General features: G+C 43.1%; 5 non-coding genes and 1 pseudogene across 5 annotated transcripts; all 6 read left to right on the top strand.

Annotated features, from left to right (window-relative positions):
- The first annotated feature begins 524 nt into the window (after nt 1-524).
- LOC142775219 (spastin-like) lies at nt 525-1,817 on the top strand (annotated as a pseudogene).
- Nucleotides 1,818-10,680: 8,863 nt separating this feature from the next.
- On the top strand, nt 10,681-10,753 carry TRNAT-CGU (transfer RNA threonine (anticodon CGU)). The gene has a single exon. It is a non-coding gene; the product is annotated as a tRNA-Thr (tRNA).
- Nucleotides 10,754-11,135: 382 nt separating this feature from the next.
- TRNAT-CGU (transfer RNA threonine (anticodon CGU)) lies at nt 11,136-11,208 on the top strand. The gene has a single exon. It is a non-coding gene; the product is annotated as a tRNA-Thr (tRNA).
- Nucleotides 11,209-11,591: 383 nt separating this feature from the next.
- On the top strand, nt 11,592-11,664 carry TRNAT-CGU (transfer RNA threonine (anticodon CGU)). Its single transcript has one exon. It is a non-coding gene; the product is annotated as a tRNA-Thr (tRNA).
- Nucleotides 11,665-12,047: 383 nt separating this feature from the next.
- Nucleotides 12,048-12,120, top strand: TRNAT-CGU (transfer RNA threonine (anticodon CGU)). The gene has a single exon. It is a non-coding gene; the product is annotated as a tRNA-Thr (tRNA).
- Nucleotides 12,121-12,503: 383 nt separating this feature from the next.
- On the top strand, nt 12,504-12,576 carry TRNAT-CGU (transfer RNA threonine (anticodon CGU)). The gene has a single exon. It is a non-coding gene; the product is annotated as a tRNA-Thr (tRNA).
- The last annotated feature ends 9,244 nt before the right edge of the window (nt 12,577-21,820 follow it).

Below are 21,820 nucleotides of genomic sequence, written 5' to 3'. Positions count from 1 at the left end.
GTGGTGTTCGTTTTCCGTGGTGCCCACAGCGCTAGCCTCGAAGAGTGCCACTATGGCCACTTCTCAGTTACCTGTGGCAGCTCCGACGAATCGTCGGCGTCCAATGGGGACCCTGACGCGAACCTGCTCATGCGACAGAAACACCACAAGCCGGCCTTTGACTTCATCTCCAAGGCGCTCAAGTATCACACGGAGAATGACAATCTCAAAGAGTTGGTCATCGACTTCTACCGCAAGGGTATCGAGGAATTACAGAAACGCATCGCCATACACGTCTCTCAAGGAAAAGGTCCTAGATGAGCTCGAGCGCTTAGGCTTATTGATAAGATGAAGGTGAACCTCGACATAGGCAAGGCAAGGCTCGACTTCTTAGAGAGCAAGGTCAAATAGATCACTTCGGCGATGACTTGCCCTGGCATGCGGGCGAGGCCCGGCCTCAGGCCAACCAGAAGTGCCGAGCATGGCAGAAAGTGGCACCCGGCCACGACGCAGCTGCGAAATTGGATGGTCCCTCGTCGCTAAAGATGGTCGAGAATTTCAGTCTTGGCAGCCAAGTGAGTGACAGGCGTCGGTGCTGCCTGCTGCCACCTCTGTCGCCGCGTTCGGGTGTTACACTGAGGAACCAGGCCGCAACGGCATCGCGGCCACAAGTGGCGACGCAGGCATTCACCCCAAAAGCCCGGACAATACCCCGGAACACAATGGTCGGAGGTGCTTGCAGGACGGTCAAGTCCCCATCACGGGTTTCTAGACCAGTTGCCAATGAAGCTGAACCAACGCTAACCAGCAGCAACCAAACGCACAACAGCTCAAGGGTCGGCAGCCACCTTCTGCTTCAGCGCGGCCTAGCTCCCGACGAAGATCTTTTCGTGGCGGTAGCGAAGGATGGCGGGTGTCGACACTTAAGGGCGTAAACTCGTCACTCGCCCACATGAGCCTCGACGGAATTGTAGACGGTGGGCCTTATGTGCTTTTCAGTGACATTGCTGACCAAGAAGTGACCAAGCAGGCACCCAGAGAAATGGCGATCCTGCCCACAGACAGGCAAAAGCTGTTCACAGGTCTAAGAGCACCGTCCAAGGGCTTGGTACTCTTTTAGCCACCAGAACGGGAAGATAATGCTGGCCATGGCAGTCGCCCATGAATCCCACTCTACGTTCTTGATCATCAGCGCAGCCTCGCTGCGCTGATGATCAAGAAGCTGGATCAAGAAGCTGGGTGGAAGAGAAGCTGGTTTGAGCTTTGTTTTCTTATGTATGAGAACTTCGGCCTAGCATTATCTTCATTGACCAGGTTGACTCTATGCTGAGCGAGAGGAGGGACAATGAGCATAAAGCTACGCGGAGGTTGAAGACAGAGTTCCTCGTCAAGTTTGATGGGCTGCACACAGGGAGTGAGGAGCGGATTCTCATCATGGGGGCCCGAACAGATCTGAACAGCTCGACGACGCTGCTCTCAGGCGTTTCGCGAAGCGAGTATACGTGACCCTGCCTGACGAGAACAAGTAGCTAGTGCTTCTGGAAAAGGTGCTCATGAAGCAAAATAGACCGTTGTCACTAGACAAGCTCAGGCACTTTTCAAGGGTTACCAGTGGCTACTTGGAAAGTGACCTAACGCCGCCAGCCAAAGAGGCCACTCTGGGTCCCTTAAGAAAGCTCAATCCTGAGCAAGTCTGGTGCGTCGACCCGCAAAAGATGCGAAACATCGCACTCGATGACTTCATAACCTCCCTCAAGAAGGTCCGCTGCAGCATGTCGTCACAGAGCCTAGAATTCTATGAGCGCTGGAACCAGGAGTTTGGTGACATGACCATCTGACGTCACCCTCAGTGCACGTCGTCGTGTCTACCGACATGTTCTATGTGTGAGTAGGGTATCCGAATAGCGCAAGTTCACACAAGCACGCCAACAATACTATCTTCATCAGGACTGTGCTTGCGAATGGACGGATTTCGATGAAGCACCAGCTAGGAATGCTGCCCCGATGCTGCCATATCCACAATATTATTTTATTACCTCGTATTTATATACATGTATATTTTCATATCTCTCTGATATATATTGTTGTCCTTGATATATTCTTAATATACTATTAAGTTTGTGGCTTGATTCTTGCTTACAGTGCGAGAGGTCGCAGATTGAAATCTTGGATGAGCTTGCTTATTACGGGGCCTTTATTGATTTCACCTATTTGATAGCGTTTTTTACTTATGTATGTAATGTTAATTATTATGACTGATGTTTTTTCTATATTTGTGCACAATCGTTTTCATGCGAGACTCCATGAATAAAAAACATATATTCGTATTGTATAAAATTATTTAGTACATTTAATTTCATGCTTCTCTTTAGCTTAGGTAATGTTATCATAGTCAACTTCATGTTGGTTTGATATTGAAATCTCTATCGATCCCTACAAATCTGTACGAGAAGTGTCGGGTGGGACACGTATATTAATAGGTTCACATTGCATACGACAAATCTGGTATTGTATAACATCACTACATGGTGAACATAGCGGCCAGACGCAAACATGAAAATGATAAATGCATGTCATGTAAGTCATGACCAAACGCCATGCTCATGGTGCGTTCGCACTCGTTTCGCAAGCCTAACATATACCGATTTAGGCATTACAAAACGTCAAAAATGACGAAGGTATATGACTGGTGTAAACTTGATAATCGTGATGCATGTCATGTACGAACTGGGCAACATACCACACTCACGATGTGCTCGTGGCCATTTCGATAGCTTCACATATACCAAATTTGGTATTAATTGACGGGAAGAGATGACAAAGGCAAATGTCACGTCCAAACATATTAATCTTAATATGCGTCTAAGGTAAAACATGAATAAATTCGACACTCATAGCGCCCTCGTGGCCATGTTCCTGGCTCCACTATACCACCTTCGGTATCACGTGACGTTAATAGACAACAAAAAAAGAGAGGTCTAATCATAATAGTCAGGACATTTAATGCATGTACGGCATAATTGACGTCTGCCTCGTAACGTTGTGCTGATTTTAATGTGACATATTAACTTTCCCCGTTCGTGCTTAACATATCATCGACTCCCACTGTACGTGAGACATGCCAAGTTGCTTATGTTATATGTTATGTTGTAATAGTAAATATGTCTCAAGTAAGACTAGAGAGTTCGTCGATTACTTCCCATAGGAGCTTTGTGAGTCTGGCAAAAAAGTAGCCTCATTAAGAGCGGCATTATAAATGTGAACATGTACCCTTCACACAGTAACTAATTTCGCTGGACTAGTGAATCTACGAAGTGCACATTACTCTCTTTGTTTGCCTTGTGCTCTCATTTTTTTCTTTTGAAAATGAAATCGTGAGGAGCGTCGCATTAGAATGAAAAATTTGGCAAATCAAACGTTCCTTGAAAATCCATGTTATGCTAATACTGCGACTAGTGGGCGGCTGTTGTAATTGTTTTATTGAGCGAAACGTTTGTAACGTAAGCACTTCTAAGGTGTTCGTTGCTTGACCTGTTAACACAGATAAAATAAAATTAAACTTGCACACAAAGGGGCAAGCCATTCTCGCTTTTCCAATGCCTTGAGCTGCGGACTCCACAGTTCGTCATGTTTTATGCGGTGTTTACGATGACTGCTGCAATGATTGAGGAAAAAGTTTCTTACGTAAATGCGTCTAAGGTATTCTGTGTGAACCGTTAACACATATACGATAAAAGTAACTTTTGCATATGAAGGGCCCAGCCAATCTTGCTTTTCCAGTGCCCCTAGAAACCGAAGATCGCTTCAAAGGCTGCCTGGAACACTCCGGAATTGTGTCGGAAGTTCAAAACTCACGAACACTTCAAATATTCTGCATGCTAGTCAACTATTGCCCGGCTAGTGCTTCAAAGCCCGGCTAGTGCTTCAGAATGCTTCAGGAAAACATATGCAAGTGTCATACCAGGGTAACATAAGTTGAAGTGACAGTGTTGACTCACCACTTGTATATGTATATTGACAATATATGTGTATATATAGCTGCGCTTGCTCTAGTGAAGCGTTGAGAATATACTTCCTATGACCGCCCCAGTTATGATACTCGCATAAAAAGAATATAGCGGTAAATTCGTGTCAATGAAACGGACGTCTATGTTCTAGCTATTCTTACGCATCTGTGCACATGGCATGACACGTCGACATTGGTGTGGAACACAACACGGAACCTCTGTCCCAGGATTCAGAAGCAGAACTAAGCAGAGATCGTCTGGCCACCCGACTTTCTAGCCCGGCTACGATGCAGCTGGCAGAATTTTTCTTTACCTGTGAAGCACGTATATATAAATATATATATATATATATATATATATATATATATATATATATATATATATATATATATATATATATATATATATATATATATATATATATATATATAAGGGAAAGAAGTGTATACCTAAGGGCTCGTTTTTCCGTGTTTTTAACACAATAATAATGAGATATAACAGACAGTAATGCCAAAGAATGTACAGGGGAAGTTATTAACATTAATGGAATGTAAATAAGAAGAAAGAAAAGTGGATGAAAAAATTACCAACTGTAAGCAGGAATCGAGCCTACGACCTTCGAATTACGCGTTCGATGCTCTAACCACTGAGCTATTACAGCGGCACTCCCTCCATCCACTTTTTTGGGTTTATCTGTGAATTTAGAAGTAGGAGCGACAGTCAGCGCCATCTATAAGCCAAACAACGAGTGTGAAAACACTCTTATGCGCATGTTTGGCGTCACGTAGCACGTGAACTTATTATGAGCGGGCAGCTGATTAATTGTCCCTCTTATACAACCTAAACACACCAAGTCTGCCAGTACGAGACCCTCGTTCAATGAAATAAGGGAAAGAAGTGTATACCTAAGGGCTCGTTTTTCCGTGTTTTTAACACAATAATAATGAGATATAACAGACAGTAATGCCAAGGAATGTACAGGGGAAGTTATTAACATTAATGGAATGTAAATAAGAAGAAAGAAAAGTCGATGAAAAAATTACCAACTGTAAGCAGGAATCGAACCTACGACCTTCGAATTACGCGTTCGATGCTCTAACCACTGAGCTATTACAGCGGCACTCCCTCCATCCACTTTTTTGGGTTTATCTGTGAATTTAGAAGTAGGAGCGACAGTCAGCGCCATCTATAAGCCAAACAACGAGTGTGAAAACACTCTTATGCGCATGTTTGGCGTCACGTAGCACGTGAACCTATTATGAGCGGGCAGCTGATTAATTGTCCCTCTTATACAACCTAAACACACCAAGTCTGCCAGTGCGAGACCCTCGTTCAATGAAATAAGGGAAAGAAGTGTATACCTAAGGGCTCGTTTTTCCGTGTTTTTAACACAATAATAATGAGATATAACAGACAGTAATGCCAAGGAATGTACAGGGGAAGTTATTAACATTAATGGAATGTAAATAAGAAGAAAGAAAAGTGGATGAAAAAATTACCAACTGTAAGCAGGAATCGAACCTACGACCTTCGAATTACGCGTTCGATGCTCTAACCACTGAGCTATTACAGCGGCACTCCCTCCATCCACTTTTTTGGGTTTATCTGTGAATTTAGAAGTAGGAGCGACAGTCAGCGCCATCTATAAGCCAAACAACGAGTGTGAAAACACTCTTATGCGCATGTTTGGCGTCACGTAGCACGTGAACTTATTATGAGCGGGCAGCTGATTAATTGTCCCTCTTATACAACCTAAACACACCAAGTCTGCCAGTACGAGACCCTCGTTCAATGAAATAAGGGAAAGAAGTGTATACCTAAGGGCTCGTTTTTCCGTGTTTTTAACACAATAATAATGAGATATAACAGACAGTAATGCCAAGGAATGTACAGGGGAAGTTATTAACATTAATGGAATGTAAATATGAAGAAAGAAAAGTGCATGAAAAAATTACCAACTGTAAGCAGGAATCGAACCTACGACCTTCGAATTACGCGTTCGATGCTCTAACCACTAAGCTATTACAGCGGCACTCCCTCCATCCACTTTTTTGGGTTTATCTGTGAATTTAGAAGTAGGAGCGACAGTCAGCGCCATCTATAAGCCAAACAACGAGTGTGAAAACACTCTTATGCGCATGTTTGGCGTCACGTAGCACGTGAACTTATTATGAGCGGGCAGCTGATTAATTGTCCCTCTTATACAACCTAAACACACCAAGTCTGCCAGTACGAGACCCTCGTTCAATGAAATAAGGGAAAGAAGTGTATACCTAAGGGCTCGTTTTTCCGTGTTTTTAACACAATAATAATGAGATATAACAGACAGTAATGCCAAGGAATGTACAGGGGAAGTTATTAACATTAATGGAATGTAAATAAGAAGAAAGAAAAGTGGATGAAAAAATTACCAACTGTAAGCAGGAATCGAACCTACGACCTTCGAATTACGCGTTCGATGCTCTAACCACTGAGCTATTACAGCGGCACTCCCTCCATCCACTTTTTTGGGTTTATCTGTGAATTTAGAAGTAGGAGCGACAGTCAGCGCCATCTATAAGCCAAACAACGAGTGTGAAAACACTCTTATGCGCATGTTTGGCGTCACGTAGCACGTGAACTTATTATGAGCGGGCAGCTGATTAATTGTCCCTCTTATACAACCTAAACACACCAAGTCTGCCAGTACGAGACCCTCGTTCAATGAAATAAGGGAAAGAAGTGTATACCTAAGGGCTCGTTTTTCCGTGTTTTTAACACAATAATAATGAGATATAACAGACAGTAATGCCAAGGAATGTACAGGGGAAGTTATTAACATTAATGGAATGTAAATAAGAAGAAAGAAAAGTGGATGAAAAAATTACCAACTGTAAGCAGGAATCGAACCTACGACCTTCGAATTACGCGTTCGATGCTCTAACCACTGAGCTATTACAGCGGCACTCCCTCCATCCACTTTTTGGGTTTATCTGTGAATTTAGAAGTAGGAGCGACAGTCAGCGCCATCTATAAGCCAAACAACGAGTGTGAAAACACTCTTATGCGCATGTTTGGCGTCACGTAGCACGTGAACTTATTATGAGCGGGCAGCTGATTAATTGTCCCTCTTATACAACCTAAACACACCAAGTCTGCGAGTACGAGACCCTCGTTCAATGAAATAAGGGAAAGAAGTGTATACCTAAGGGCTCGTTTTTCCGTGTTTTTAACACAATAATAATGAGATATAACAGACAGTAATGCCAAGGAATGTACAGGAGAAGTTATTAACATTAATGAAATGTAAATAAGAAGAAAGAAAAGTGGATGAAAAAATTACCAACTGTAAGCAGGAATCGAACCTACGACCTTCGAATTACGCGTTCGATGCTCTAACCACTGAGCTATTACAGCGGCACTCCCTCCATCCACTTTTTTGGGTTTATCTGTGAATTTAGAAGTAGGAGCGACAGTCAGCGCCATCTATAAGCCAAACAACGAGTGTGAAAACACTCGTATGCGCATGTTTGGCGTCACGTAGCACGTGAACTTATTATGAGCGGGCAGCTGATTAATTGTCCCTCTTATACAACCTAAACACACCAAGTCTGCCAGTACGAGACCCTCGTTCAATGAAATAAGGGAAAGAAGTGTATACCTAAGGGCTCGTTTTTCCGTGTTTTTAACACAATAATAATGAGATATTACAGACAGTAATGCCAAGGAATGTACAGGGGAAGTTATTAACATTAATGGAATGTAAATAAGAAGAAAGAAAAGTGGATGAAAAAATTACCAACTGTAAGCAGGAATCGAACCTACGACCTTCGAATTACGCGTTCGATGCTCTAACCACTGAGCTATTACAGCGGCACTCCCTCCATCCACTTTTTTGGGTTTATCTGTGAATTTAGAAGTAGGAGCGACAGTCAGCGCCATCTATAAGCCAAACAACGAGTGTGAAAACACTCTTATGCGCATGTTTGGCGTCACGTAGCACGTGAACTTATTATGAGCGGGCAGCTGATTAATTGTCCCTCTTATACAACCTAAACACACCAAGTCTGCCAGTACGAGACCCTCGTTCAATGAAATAAGGGAAAGAAGTGTATACCTAAGGGCTCGTTTTTCCGTGTTTTTAAAACAATAATAATGAGATATAACAGACAGTAATGCCAAGGAATGTACAGGGGAAGTTATTAACATTAATGGAATGTAAATAAGAAGAAAGAAAAGTGGATGAAAAAATTACCAACTGTAAGCAGGAATCGAACCTACGACCTTCGAATTACGCGTTCGATGCTCTAACCACTGAGCTATTACAGCGGCACTCCCTCCATCCACTTTTTTGGGTTTATCTGTGAATTTAGAAGTAGGAGCGACAGTCAGCGCCATCTATAAGCCAAACAACGAGTGTGAAAACACTCTTATGCGCATGTTTGGCGTCACATAGCACGTGAACTTATTATGAGCGGGCAGCTGATTAATTGTCCCTCTTATACAACCTAAACACACCAAGTCTGCCAGTACGAGACCCTCGTTCAATGAAATAAGGGAAAGAAGTGTATACCTAAGGGCTCGTTTTTCCGTGTTTTTAACACAATAATAATGAGATATAACAGACAGTAATGCCAAGGAATGTACAGGGGAAGTTATTAACATTAATGGAATGTAAATAAGAAGAAAGAAAAGTGGATGAAAAAATTACCAACTGTAAGCAGGAATCGAACCTACGACCTTCGAATTACGCGTTCGATGCTCTAACCACTGAGCTATTACAGCGGCACTCCCTCCATCCACTTTTTTGGGTTTATCTGTGAATTTAGAAGTAGGAGCGACAGTCAGCGCCATCTATAAGCCAAACAACGAGTGTGAAAACACTCTTATGCGCATGTTTGGCGTCACGTAGCACGTGAACTTATTATGAGCGGGCAGCTGATTAATTGTCCCTCTTATACAACCTAAACACACCAAGTCTGCGAGTACGAGACCCTCGTTCAATGAAATAAGGGAAAGAAGTGTATACCTAAGGGCTCGTTTTTCCGTGTTTTTAACACAATAATAATGAGATATAACAGACAGTAATGCCAAGGAATGTACAGGAGAAGTTATTAACATTAATGAAATGTAAATAAGAAGAAAGAAAAGTGGATGAAAAAATTACCAACTGTAAGCAGGAATCGAACCTACGACCTTCGAATTACGCGTTCGATGCTCTAACCACTGAGCTATTACAGCGGCACTCCCTCCATCCACTTTTTTGGGTTTATCTGTGAATTTAGAAGTAGGAGCGACAGTCAGCGCCATCTATAAGCCAAACAACGAGTGTGAAAACACTCGTATGCGCATGTTTGGCGTCACGTAGCACGTGAACTTATTATGAGCGGGCAGCTGATTAATTGTCCCTCTTATACAACCTAAACACACCAAGTCTGCCAGTACGAGACCCTCGTTCAATGAAATAAGGGAAAGAAGTGTATACCTAAGGGCTCGTTTTTCCGTGTTTTTAACACAATAATAATGAGATATAACAGACAGTAATGCCAAGGAATGTACAGGGGAAGTTATTAACATTAATGGAATGTAAATAAGAAGAAAGAAAAGTGGATGAAAAAATTACCAACTGTAAGCAGGAATCGAACCTACGACCTTCGAATTACGCGTTCGATGCTCTAACCACTGAGCTATTACAGCGGCACTCCCTCCATCCACTTTTTTGGGTTTATCTGTGAATTTAGAAGTAGGAGCGACAGTCAGCGCCATCTATAAGCCAAACAACGAGTGTGAAAACACTCTTATGCGCATGTTTGGCGTCACGTAGCACGTGAACTTATTATGAGCGGGCAGCTGATTAATTGTCCCTCTTATACAACCTAAACACACCAAGTCTGCCAGTACGAGACCCTCGTTCAATGAAATAAGGGAAAGAAGTGTATACCTAAGGGCTCGTTTTTCCGTGTTTTTAACACAATAATAATGAGATATAACAGACAGTAATGCCAAGGAATGTACAGGGGAAGTTATTAACATTAATGGAATGTAAATAAGAAGAAAGAAAAGTGGATGAAAAAATTACCAACTGTAAGCAGGAATCGAACCTACGACCTTCGAATTACGCGTTCGATGCTCTAACCACTGAGCTATTACAGCGGCACTCCCTCCATCCACTTTTTTGGGTTTATCTGTGAATTTAGAAGTAGGAGCGACAGTCAGCGCCATCTATAAGCCAAACAACGAGTGTTTGGCTTATACACACCAACTAAACACACCAAGGTTAGAGCATCGAACGCGTAATTCGAAGGTCGTAGGTTCGATTCCTGCTTACAGTTGGTAATTTTTTCATCCACTTTTCTTTCTTCTTATTTACATTCCATTAATGCTAATAACTTCCCCTGTACATTCCTTGGCATTACTGTCTGTTATATCTCATTATTATTGTGTTAAAAACACGGAAAAACGAGCCCTTAGGTATACACTTCTTTCCCTTATTTCATTGAACGAGGGTCTCGTACTGGCAGACTTGGTGTGTTTAGGTTGTATAAGAGGGACAATTAATCAGCTGCCCGCTCATAATAAGTTCACGTGCTACGTGACGCCAAACATGCGCATAAGAGTGTTTTCACACTCGTTGTTTGGCTTATAGATGGCGCTGACTGTCGCTCCTACTTCTAAATTCACAGATAAACCCAAAAAAGTGGATGGAGGGAGTGCCGCTGTAATAGCTCAGTGGTTAGAGCATCGAACGCGTAATTCGAAGGTCGTAGGTTCGATTCCTGCTTACAGTTGGTAATTTTTTCATCCACTTTTCTTTTTTCTTATTTACATTCCATTAATGTTAATAACTTCCCCTGTACATTCCTTGGCATTACTGTCTGTTATATCTCATTATTATTGTGTTAAAAACACGGAAAAACGAGCCCTTAGGTATACACTTCTTTCCCTTATTTCATTGAACGAGGGTCTCGTACTGGCAGACTTGGTGTGTTTAGGTTGTATAAGAGGGACAATTAATCAGCTGCCCGCTCATAATAAGTTCACGTGCTACGTGACGCCAAACATGCGCATAAGAGTGTTTTCACACTCGTTGTTTGGCTTATAGATGGCGCTGACTGTCGCTCCTACTTCTAAATTCACAGATAAACCCAAAAAGTGGATGGAGGGAGTGCCGCTGTAATAGCTCAGTGGTTAGAGCATCGAACGCGTAATTCGAAGGTCGTAGGTTCGATTCCTGCTTACAGTTGGTAATTTTTTCATCCACTTTTCTTTCTTCTTATTTACATTCCATTAATGTTAATAACTTCCCCTGTACATTCCTTGGCATTACTGTCTGTTATATCTCATTATTATTGTGTTAAAAACACGGAAAAACGAGCCCTTAGGTATACACTTCTTTCCCTTATTTCATTGAACGAGGGTCTCGTACTGGCAGACTTGGTGTGTTTAGGTTGTATAAGAGGGACAATTAATCAGCTGCCCGCTCATAATAAGTTCACGTGCTACGTGACGCCAAACATGCGCATAAGAGTGTTTTCACACTCGTTGTTTGGCTTATAGATGGCGCTGACTGTCGCTCCTACTTCTAAATTCACAGATAAACCCAAAAAAGTGGATGGAGGGAGTGCCGCTGTAATAGCTCAGTGGTTAGAGCATCGAACGCGTAATTCGAAGGTCGTAGGTTCGATTCCTGCTTACAGTTGGTAATTTTTTCATCCACTTTTCTTTCTTCTTATTTACATTCCATTAATGTTAATAACTTCCCCTGTACATTCCTTGGCATTACTGTCTGTTATATCTCATTATTATTGTGTTAAAAACACGGAAAAACGAGCCCTTAGGTATACACTTCTTTCCCTTATTTCATTGAACGAGGGTCTCGTACTGGCAGACTTGGTGTGTTTAGGTTGTATAAGAGGGACAATTAATCAGCTGCCCGCTCATAATAAGTTCACGTGCTACGTGACGCCAAACATGCGCATAAGAGTGTTTTCACACTCGTTGTTTGGCTTATAGATGGCGCTGACTGTCGCTCCTACTTCTAAATTCACAGATAAACCCCAAAAAGTGGATGGAGGGAGTGCCGCTGTAATAGCTCAGTGGTTAGAGCATCGAACGCGTAATTCGAAGGTCGTAGGTTCGATTCCTGCTTACAGTTGGTAATTTTTTCATCCACTTTTCTTTCTTCTTATTTACATTCCATTAATGTTAATAACTTCCCCTGTACATTCCTTGGCATTACTGTCTGTTATATCTCATTATTATTGTGTTAAAAACACGGAAAAACGAGCCCTTAGGTATACACTTCTTTCCCTTATTTCATTGAACGAGGGTCTCGTACTGGCAGACTTGGTGTGTTTAGGTTGTATAAGAGGGACAATTAATCAGCTGCCCGCTCATAATAAGTTCACGTGCTACGTGACGCCAAACATGCGCATAAGAGTGTTTTCACACTTGTTGTTTGGCTTATAGATGGCGCTGACTGTCGCTCCTACTTCTATATTCACAGATAAACCCCAAAAAGTGGATGGAGGGAGTGCCGCTGTAATAGCTCAGTGGTTAGAGCATCGAACGCGTAATTCGAAGGTCGTAGGTTCGATTCCTGCTTACAGTTGGTAATTTTTTCATCCACTTTTCTTTCTTCTTATTTACATTCCATTAATGTTAATAACTTCCCCTGTACATTCCTTGGCATTACTGTCTGTTATATCTCATTATTATTGTGTTAAAAACACGGAAAAACGAGCCCTTAGGTATACACTTCTTTCCCTTATATATATATATATATATATATATATATATATATATATATATATATATATATATATATATATATATATATTTATATATACGTGCTTCACAGGTAAAGAAAAATTCTGCCAGCTGCATCGTAGCCGGGCTAGAAAGTCGGGTGGCCAGACGATCTCTGCTTTGTTCTGCTTCTGAATCCTGGGACAGAGGTTCCGTGTTGTGTTCCACACCAATGTCGACGTGTCCTTCGAGCTCTTCAGGGAATGTGTTGCTCATACGCATGCACACATTATCCATGGCTGCACATGCAGCAACGATATCGGGTGCCTTGTACACAGACACCACCAGTGCCCTTGTGAACGCAGACCTCCAGCGGCCTCTCATAAGGCCGAAAGCGCGCTCAACAATTGCACGTGCTCAGGCGTGGACTGTGTTGAAGCGTAACTCCACAGGTTGGGTTGCGTCTTTATACGGAGTTTCGATTGCGATTCCTGCGATCATGTTTGGATAACCGCAATCGCCTAAAATGGCGTAACCAGGAAGGAGATAGTCTTTCAGTGTAGATTTGACTATTCTTTGAAAACCGGGTATCGTCGTCGCTTCCGGGGTATCCAACGAAAATGTCTACAAATATGCCCCGGTGGTCGCAGCTGGCTTGCAGTTGGATTGAGTAAAAATGCTTCCTGTTAAAATAGTCTTCTGGCATACTAGATCAAGCTTTTATTCTTATGTGGGTGCCATCTATGGCTCCAACAAATCAATCGAAATGGTTGGACTTCGACATGGTGTGAAACCCTGCGGCGATTTGAGGTAATACTTCTGGATTTGGCCGGTATTTAAATTTGTTTAGCTTTTTCACCACAATTTTTAAAATACTCGGGGCTTTTCGGAACGTTGCGATTCTTGGAATATTGAAGCATGCTGCCACGACTCGGAAAGGAGCTCCGCAAACTAACTACAAAAGCAAAACAAGAAGGCGCAGCACCCTACAACATTCATGTGTTGTGGAGGTACTGTCTTCCCACAGGAGCGCCATCAGGCTCCAGAACGTCTCTGTCGTCAACCTGAAGTTTCGTTTGAATGCTGTACTCTCGCCGTGGTAGAGGTATTCAAGAAGCGGCGGGTTTCTCAAGAAGTAGACGTATGATCATCATGTGTATTATAAGAAGTGCGATTGCTGTTAACATACGTTTTAATTAGGATTTATTCTGGTAAGTATGTATAGTGTATAAATTACTTTAATTACCTCCATACAACCCTTAGATTACTGTTCTATTGAGGCATCCCTTCGTTTTGTTCGCTTAAGTCTGCTTGAACCTGGGCAACTGAGGAACTGCCTGTTCACGGTGGGATCATTACCTTGCAGCCCGCAACATCGGCCTACCTAACTTACGCGATTTTTCAGAATACCTTAATCTTAAGATTCTTACTTTTCATTCCTCTGAACATAATATGTGGTAATTATCAATATTTTCTCTTCTTTCTTCACACTGCCTGAACATCACAAGCTTTCACTTTTATTAGTTCATTGGGTTTCGCGCTTGTAAGACAATTAAGCAGTTGCCATAAAAAAGGTTGGAAATTTCACATCCATTTCGACAGCGTGTATGAAGTTCTAGGCACGCTACGCGATGGCTTTTGTAGTCCGTCCTGTAGCTCACTCGTCATGGTTCAGAACTGAACTACGTCCTGTGCCTGACACCGCACCCACCAGCAGTAAACAAGCTTCCAGGCACAAACCGCAAAGCACATTATTGAAAAATGCTTACCTTTGGGATCACTTGAGAGAGAAGGTAGAGTAACATTGTATTTGAAGGACACACCGAGGTACTCATCATGCAAAGCAACAGCTGTTGTTCTTCCGACAGTGGTTGTATGTCGTCTATTCTTCATCCGCAGTACACTGGCCTTGAATCGTTTGCTAGTTGTGTTAATTAAAAATACAAATAATAATTACAAAATAAAGTTCACTCGACTTTAAATGTTAATAAGATGGTTTTAATTGACAGTAAAGACCATAAAGCGTTCTATTTTGTTTACAGTATTTGTTTTGATTTTCTAGCCTTCAATGACAGATGCGAGGTGGCGCCTTCAATTGATGATGATGATGAGTAGTTTTTAATTGCGCGAGGGCCAATTGATGGCCAAAGAGCGCCATTTCAATAGACTAGAGATATGAACAATGATATGATGCGTGGCTGTAAAGGGGCCTTAAAATTCTTCGCGCAAACGCGGGTAAAAACAGAGAATTAATAAAATCACGAGTGTGGCGTGAGATATTTGCAGTAAAGTAGATGGCAAAAAGTCGTGATTATAAAACCATGATGGAGATGTAGTCACCGCAGACACGACCACAGTACAGCGGTCGTGCTACGGATCACCTCAAAATATGGGGTGAAAGCTATGAACACTTTTTAAGAACATGAAAAGCGATTGCAGTTTAAAAAGCGGTTGCCCAACGATGAGTATCTCCGGGTGTAGTGGGAGCTGGTGTTGGTAGGGCAGTAAAAAGTGCTTTTCTCATAGAGCATCCAACTCAGTGCATTGAACGAGAATTCGGAGAACCGTAAGTGGTTCTCCACAACTCTCACAAAATGGTGTATTGCCAGTGAACAGAAAATGTGGATGTGTAGAGTGTTTATGTCCTGTTCTTAGTCTTGTAAGAGTTACTTCAGTGTGTCGTCATTTTGATAGGGGTGGCCAATAACCTAGTTGCGGCTTAATAGCATTGAGTTTACTGTCTGTGTGTTTATCTCACGTGCTCTGCCAATGCCCCCTGAGCTTTCGTTCTAGAAAAGGTTTCAAGTGTCATTGGCGGAAGCAGCCAGCTTGTCGGCCAAAACGCTCCCTTGTATCTCATGGTGCCCTGACACCCAGCAGACAGCGACATGCTGTTTTGATGTGTACAGTGTGCACAGAAGTGAATTAACTGACACGAGCACGGGGTTCTTGTGTTTTGGGGAGTTTTCAGGGCTTTGACCACACTTAGGGAATTTGTGTATGTTGCCGCCATTTTATATTTTATCTGTTTGATGTGTTTTACGACCGCAAGTATTGCAAAACCTTCTCCTGTGAAAATGCTTGCATCAGGATGAAGAACGCCAGCCTTGGAATAGGATTGGCCTGCCGCTACGTATGACACAGAAGTGTTGGACTTTGAGGCATTGGTAAAGTACTCATGGCATGTGTATTTATGTTGCAGTTCCAGTAAGTAGATATGTATGATTGCAAAGGACGTGCTTTGTGACTTGAACAAAAGAGACATCAAAGTCTATAAGCTGTCACTGCCACGGTGACAGATATGCTGCAGGAGCAACCAAACTGCGTTCGAGATGGAGCACACTTGTTTCTTTGGACAGGCCCCTAACACGAGCGAGTGGGGCTGCCTCAACGAAAGACGGTTCTCGAACAAGCCAGGAAGAGAAAAACCATTGTTTGTAAAACGAGAGAGGTGTTTCTTGCCTGCCTTAACCTTCAGAGAGTACAAAAAAGACAGGTAACATCTTTGGAGGTGAAGCGACCATTCATTCGAATCTACGTACAGGATTTCCACAGGGCTAGTTAGAAAAGCACCCGTAGAGAGGCGAATGCCTGGATGGTAGACAGGGTCGAGAATCTTTAAGGCTGATGGTGTTGCTGACTGATAGATCATAACAACGTAATCTAGGCATTAGCATAGGAGGCTTTTATATAAATTTGTCAGATATTTCTTGCCACTGCCCCACGTAGTGGGTGACAACACTTTCAAACTATTCATTCTTTTTAAACACCTGTCTTTTATGATTTTGATGTGCTAGATGGAGATCAGTTTTGTGTCAAAAATAGGTCCAAGAAACTGGTTCTTGGTCTTCACTGACTGAGGTTAACCATGCAGGTCAATATTGGGGACAGGATGGAGGCCCCTTTTTCAGCAGAACAAGACCCAAGTGCTATTTTGCGCGTTGAGTATGAAACGGTTCTCATCTGCCCATATATATACCTTGTTCAAACCCAGTTGAACTCGACGTTGGCACATCGAGATGTTGCACGATTTGGAACTAATCTGGAAATTATCTACATATATGCAGTAAAAAATTCATTTCATTGCAGTGCAAGGAACTCATTTTAACATAAAAAAGCGTGCAGATCAATACATCTTCTTGTGAAACTCATGATTCTTGGACAAATATTCGAGATAAAACAGTGCCAACTCGGACACAGAATGTACGAAGGGACAGGTAGCTTTCGGTGAGTGTCAGCATTCTACCCCGCACAACAAAATGTGACAGGTCTCGCAATATTCCAAAATGCCTTGTAGTGCCAAATGTATTTTCTATATTGAGGAAAACAGAAAGGAAACATTGCTTCTGAACCAAAGCGTCTTGAATTTGTGCCTCAATACAGACAGGGTGGTCAGTGGTTGACCAAGCCCTTCGAAACCCACACTGGCATGGGCCAAGTAGGCCATTAATTTGGTGGAATTGCATCAGGCACTTGTTATTAATTTTCTCAAAGACCTTGTAAAGACAGATTACCGCTATTGGCCTGTAGCTGGAAGGCTAGGCCGGGTCGTTGGAAGTGGGATAACGATAGCTTCCTTCCAGGCTGCAGGTGGTTCACCGGAAGACCGTATTGCTTATACAGGGAGGGGAGAGCTTTCTCGGTTTCAGTGGCCAGGTGGTTCAAGATTTCATATGCCACGCGTTGCAGGCCTGGGGTAGATTTATTGCAGCAGGTAAGTGAGGCTTGTAATTCAGCCAAACAGAAAGGTTCATTGTGTGCCTCATGGGTTGTGGATTTGCGCTCTAACCTCTGTTTTCTATTCTGCTTTTGTATCGTCGAAACGCTTCACTAAAGTGTGCTGAGCTGGAGACCTGTTCGAAGTGCGCTCCGAGAGTGTTAGCCATGGATGTGTTCCAAACTCTCCCCTTGTGTGTACACTAAAGAAGTGAATGTGCTTTTTGTCCTGCCACCTTACCAGCCATACTAGACCACCGTGGCGGGGAAGTCCCTGAGAAACTTCCATGCCTTATTTTGTTTTTGTTTTTTGCGAATCACGGCGCTCATTATTTCACCATGGGACTCGTCGTTCGATTGAGGGTCCACATGTTTGGGGAATACATTTCGTTGTTGTATCAACCAGGAATGCTGTAGAGTAGCACAGAGCATCCTCTATGCTTGACGCCGCCATGTCAGTCCAAGTTAATAAAGTCAGTTTTTGAAACTTTTCCCAATCTGCTATGTCGGTGAGCCATTTCAGAACCTGTGCAGGACTTGTATTTGTTTTCGATGTGCTGATAACGATAGGAAAATGGTCACTACCTTATGGAGTAATAATGGCTGCCTATTTAACTAGAAGCAGCAGGGATGGGGATATTATGCTGAAGTCTATTGTTGAGTACGCATTTAAAGCGATGTTGTAATATGTTGGTTCTTTCCGATTCAGGAAGCATGCACCGGCAAAAACAGAAACCGTTCAATTCGGTGACCCCGCGCATCGCAGCGAGCGTCACCTCAGAGGCTACCATGTGCATCAAAGTTTCCTAATACAAGGTAGGTTTCTGGAAGTTCGTCTATGAGGGACAAGAATTCATATTTTTCAAGACGGTGTTGTGGAGGTATTTATAAAGAGCAGATGATGACGAGCTTATTCATAATGCCGCTCTTGATGAGACTGCTTTTTTCCAGAGTGACAATGCCTCTATGGGAATGAAGTGGCGAACCCTCTAGTCTTATTCGAGAAATATTATAATGATATGAACAAAACAAATAACGTGAAGAAAAGGCAGATCCCACGTACAGTAGGAATCGATAATATGCGAAGCACGAACGGGGAAGGTTAATATGTCACTTTAAAATCAGCGCAACGTTACGAGGCGGACGTCAATTATGCCGTACATGCCTTATATGTCTTGATTATTATGTTTAAACACCTCATTCACTTTCGTCGTCCATTAACGTCGTGTGATATCGAACTTGGTATATGTGGAGCCAGTAAAATGACGGCGAGGGCGCTATGAGTGCAGAATTTTATCATGTTATACATGCCACGCAAATAAAGATTATCATGTTTGAACGTGTCATTTACCTTTGTCATCTGTTCACATCAAGTGATACCAAATTTAGTATATGTGGTGCTAGCGAAATGGCCATGAGCACATCGTGAGTGTGGTATGTTGACATGTTCTTACATGACATGCTTGTCACGATTATCATGTTTACACCAGTCATATACCTTCGTCATTCATTGACGTCCCATAATGCTTAATTCGGTACATGTTAAGCTTGCGAAACCAGCGCAAAAGCAACGAGACCATGAATTGTGCATCTTGACATTCATGACATACATCTCATGATTTTCATGTTATGACTAGTCACTATGCTCGCTATACACTCATGTAATGCTATAACAATTTAGGTAGTAATACAATTATCGAAACGACAGGAGAGTCATAAGCAATAGGCGGATAGATAGATAGATAAATAGATAGATAGATAGATAGATAGATAAGCTCAAATTTGCCGAAGTTCACTAAGAAATGCTTCGCAATTAGGAAACATGGATGAAATTCAGTAGTGCGTGAAAATTTTTTGTTGGAAATGCATAAGCCTAAGGTCTTCAAGAACTTTCGAATAATTGAGGAGGAGGAGGAAGCAACAAAAAGGGAGAAGGCAAGGAGGTTATTCAGAAAGACATCCGGTTGGCTACCCTACACTGGGGGATTAAGGAATGGGACAAGAAAGACGAGAAAGAGGGAAGAGAGGGAAGAAAGGGGGTTGGGGAGAGAGAGAGACTGACAGTAATTTCACTGCAGCGTGTAGAACTCTACCACATGTCAGAGGCGTTGACACAAGCCTGTCTTTCTCAGGAAACACAGCAGGGCTTTCACTGCCTTGTGAGCTGTCGAGGCATGTGTACGTTGCTGTAATAGCACCAGCACAGAAAGAGGCCGATCATCCAGTCGCCGCATTGCGTTGGCAAGTACTTGTCTATCTGAGGCAAATCGAGGATAATGACACAGCAGGTGTTCGATATTTTCGTCGGTGCTGCAAACATCGCACGCCGCACTGTCAGTAATTCCAATTAACGTGGTATAAGCTTCCGTGAAAGCAACTCCCAGCCAAAGGCGATAGAGAAGCGAAGCTGCACGTCGATGTAGGCCGGGTGGAGGCCGGAGTTGTAGTGAAGGGTCGAGCTCGTGCAGTCGTGTACGTCGTAGGCTTGGTTTGTTCCACTCAGTCAGTGTGAGACTGCGAGCCAGTTGACGAATCTGCCTCGCCGCATCCGCTCTTGGAATCGGAATCGGAACGCTGTTTGTTTCTTTATGTGACGTGCGAGCAGCATGATCTGCAGAATCATTACCGCCTATACCACAATGCCCAGGTAACCACTGAAAGACGATGTCGTGGCCTTTTTGTATTAAAAGGTGGTGAAGTTTCACTGTTTGGTAGGTCAACTGGTCATGGAATCCGCGTCGGAGAACTGATATCAGACACTGTAACACTGGTTTTGAGTCAGAAAACACAGCTCATTTACCTGGTCTTTCTTCCGAATTGAAGAGTTCCAGTGCATTACGCAGAGCCTCGAGTTCTGCCGTCGTAGACGTTGTCACATGTGAAGTCTTGAAACACGGAGTTACCCCTTGTGATGGTATAACCACTGCTGTGTTTGAACTAGACGGCGTAGTCGAGCCATCCGTGTAAATGTGCACGTGGTTACTGTAGTTTTGTTCCAGTAGGAATAGACTCAGTTGTTTCAGGGCATGTGTCGGTAAGTCCGACTTTCTCCTCATTCCTGGAATCATTAAGTGAACTCGCGGCCGGCTCAAGCTCCAAGGAGGAAGCAGTGGCTTTGATGCAGGTGCGTATGTCTCAGCAAACGATGAACGATGCTTGTAGACAATAGTGCCGTATGTCGTGCGGGGCCTTTCAGCAGCTAGGCTCGCCAGGTGGTGAGAAGGGGTCCTGGCATAATGCCTGAGGTGCATGCGCATTGTCTCGGTAATAATATGCGTATTCATCGAGTGATCTTGAGCGATGGCAATGGTTTCAGCCGCTGAAGCACTGCGGGGTACTCCAAGGCATATCTTAAGTGCTTGGGCTTGAATGCTCTGAATTGCGCGCAGGTTGGTCTTGCCAGTGTTAGATATTGCAGGTAAGCTGTACCGTAAGAATCCGATAAACAGCACTCTGTACAGTTGTAGCATGGATGGTATGGGCTTTCCCCAATTCTTTCCTGCAAGGAATTTGAACATGTGGCATATTGCGATCAGCCGCTTCTTCACATAGTTCACGTGTGGAGTCCACGACAGGTTTCTATCTATTATGACTCCCAAGAACCTGTGGCTTCTGCTGAACGATATGTATTCTTCATTAATCGATATACTCTAAGCAGACATTGGTTTCCGCGTGAACGCTACCACTGCACATTTTCCGCAGGACATCTCGAGGCCTTGTTTACGAAGATAGCATGACGTCGTTGTAGCAGCCTTCTGAAAGCGGGCGCGAAGCTGAGGCCTTGTCACATCTGATGTCCAAATGCAGATGTCATCAGCATAGACAGAAAGTTCTACAGTGCTAGGTAGCTGCTCGACTAGACCAATGAGAGTTAGGTTGAAAAGCGTAGGGCTTAGCACTCCTCCCTGAGGAACTCCCCGGCTGCTGTAATAATCAGGTGTTGGGTCATTCGCTGTCATGACGTGAAATGATCTCAGCTGTAAGTAGCTGTACACCCACATATATATCTTGCCACCAAGACCTACTGTTTTCAAAGCACTAAGGATGGCTTCTTGGGTGACATTGTCGTAAGCCCCCTTAACGTCAAGAAACAGGGCGGCGCACAGTCTCTTACAGGCTTTCTGGTGTTGAACATATGTCACCAAATCAACAACGTTGTCGATTGACAAATGGCTGCGCCTGAATCCGGTCATGAATACTGGATAGATTTCGTAGTGCTCTAAATACTACTGCATTCGTGTTAGTATCATTCGTTCCATCGTTTTTCCCACACAACTGGCAAGTGCGATAGGACGGTATGAGGCAATATCCAAAGGAGATTCACAAGCTTTTAGAAGTGGAATGAGGTGACTTGACTTCCATGCCTTGGGAACTGTACCAGTCTGCCAGGA

The sequence above is a fragment of the Rhipicephalus microplus genome, chromosome X (genome assembly GCF_043290135.1).
Source record: "Rhipicephalus microplus isolate Deutch F79 chromosome X, USDA_Rmic, whole genome shotgun sequence".
Classification (NCBI taxonomy): domain Eukaryota; kingdom Metazoa; phylum Arthropoda; class Arachnida; order Ixodida; family Ixodidae; genus Rhipicephalus; species Rhipicephalus microplus.
The sequence above is the reverse complement of the archived record's forward strand: the minus strand, read 5'-3'. Positions and strand labels throughout refer to the sequence as shown.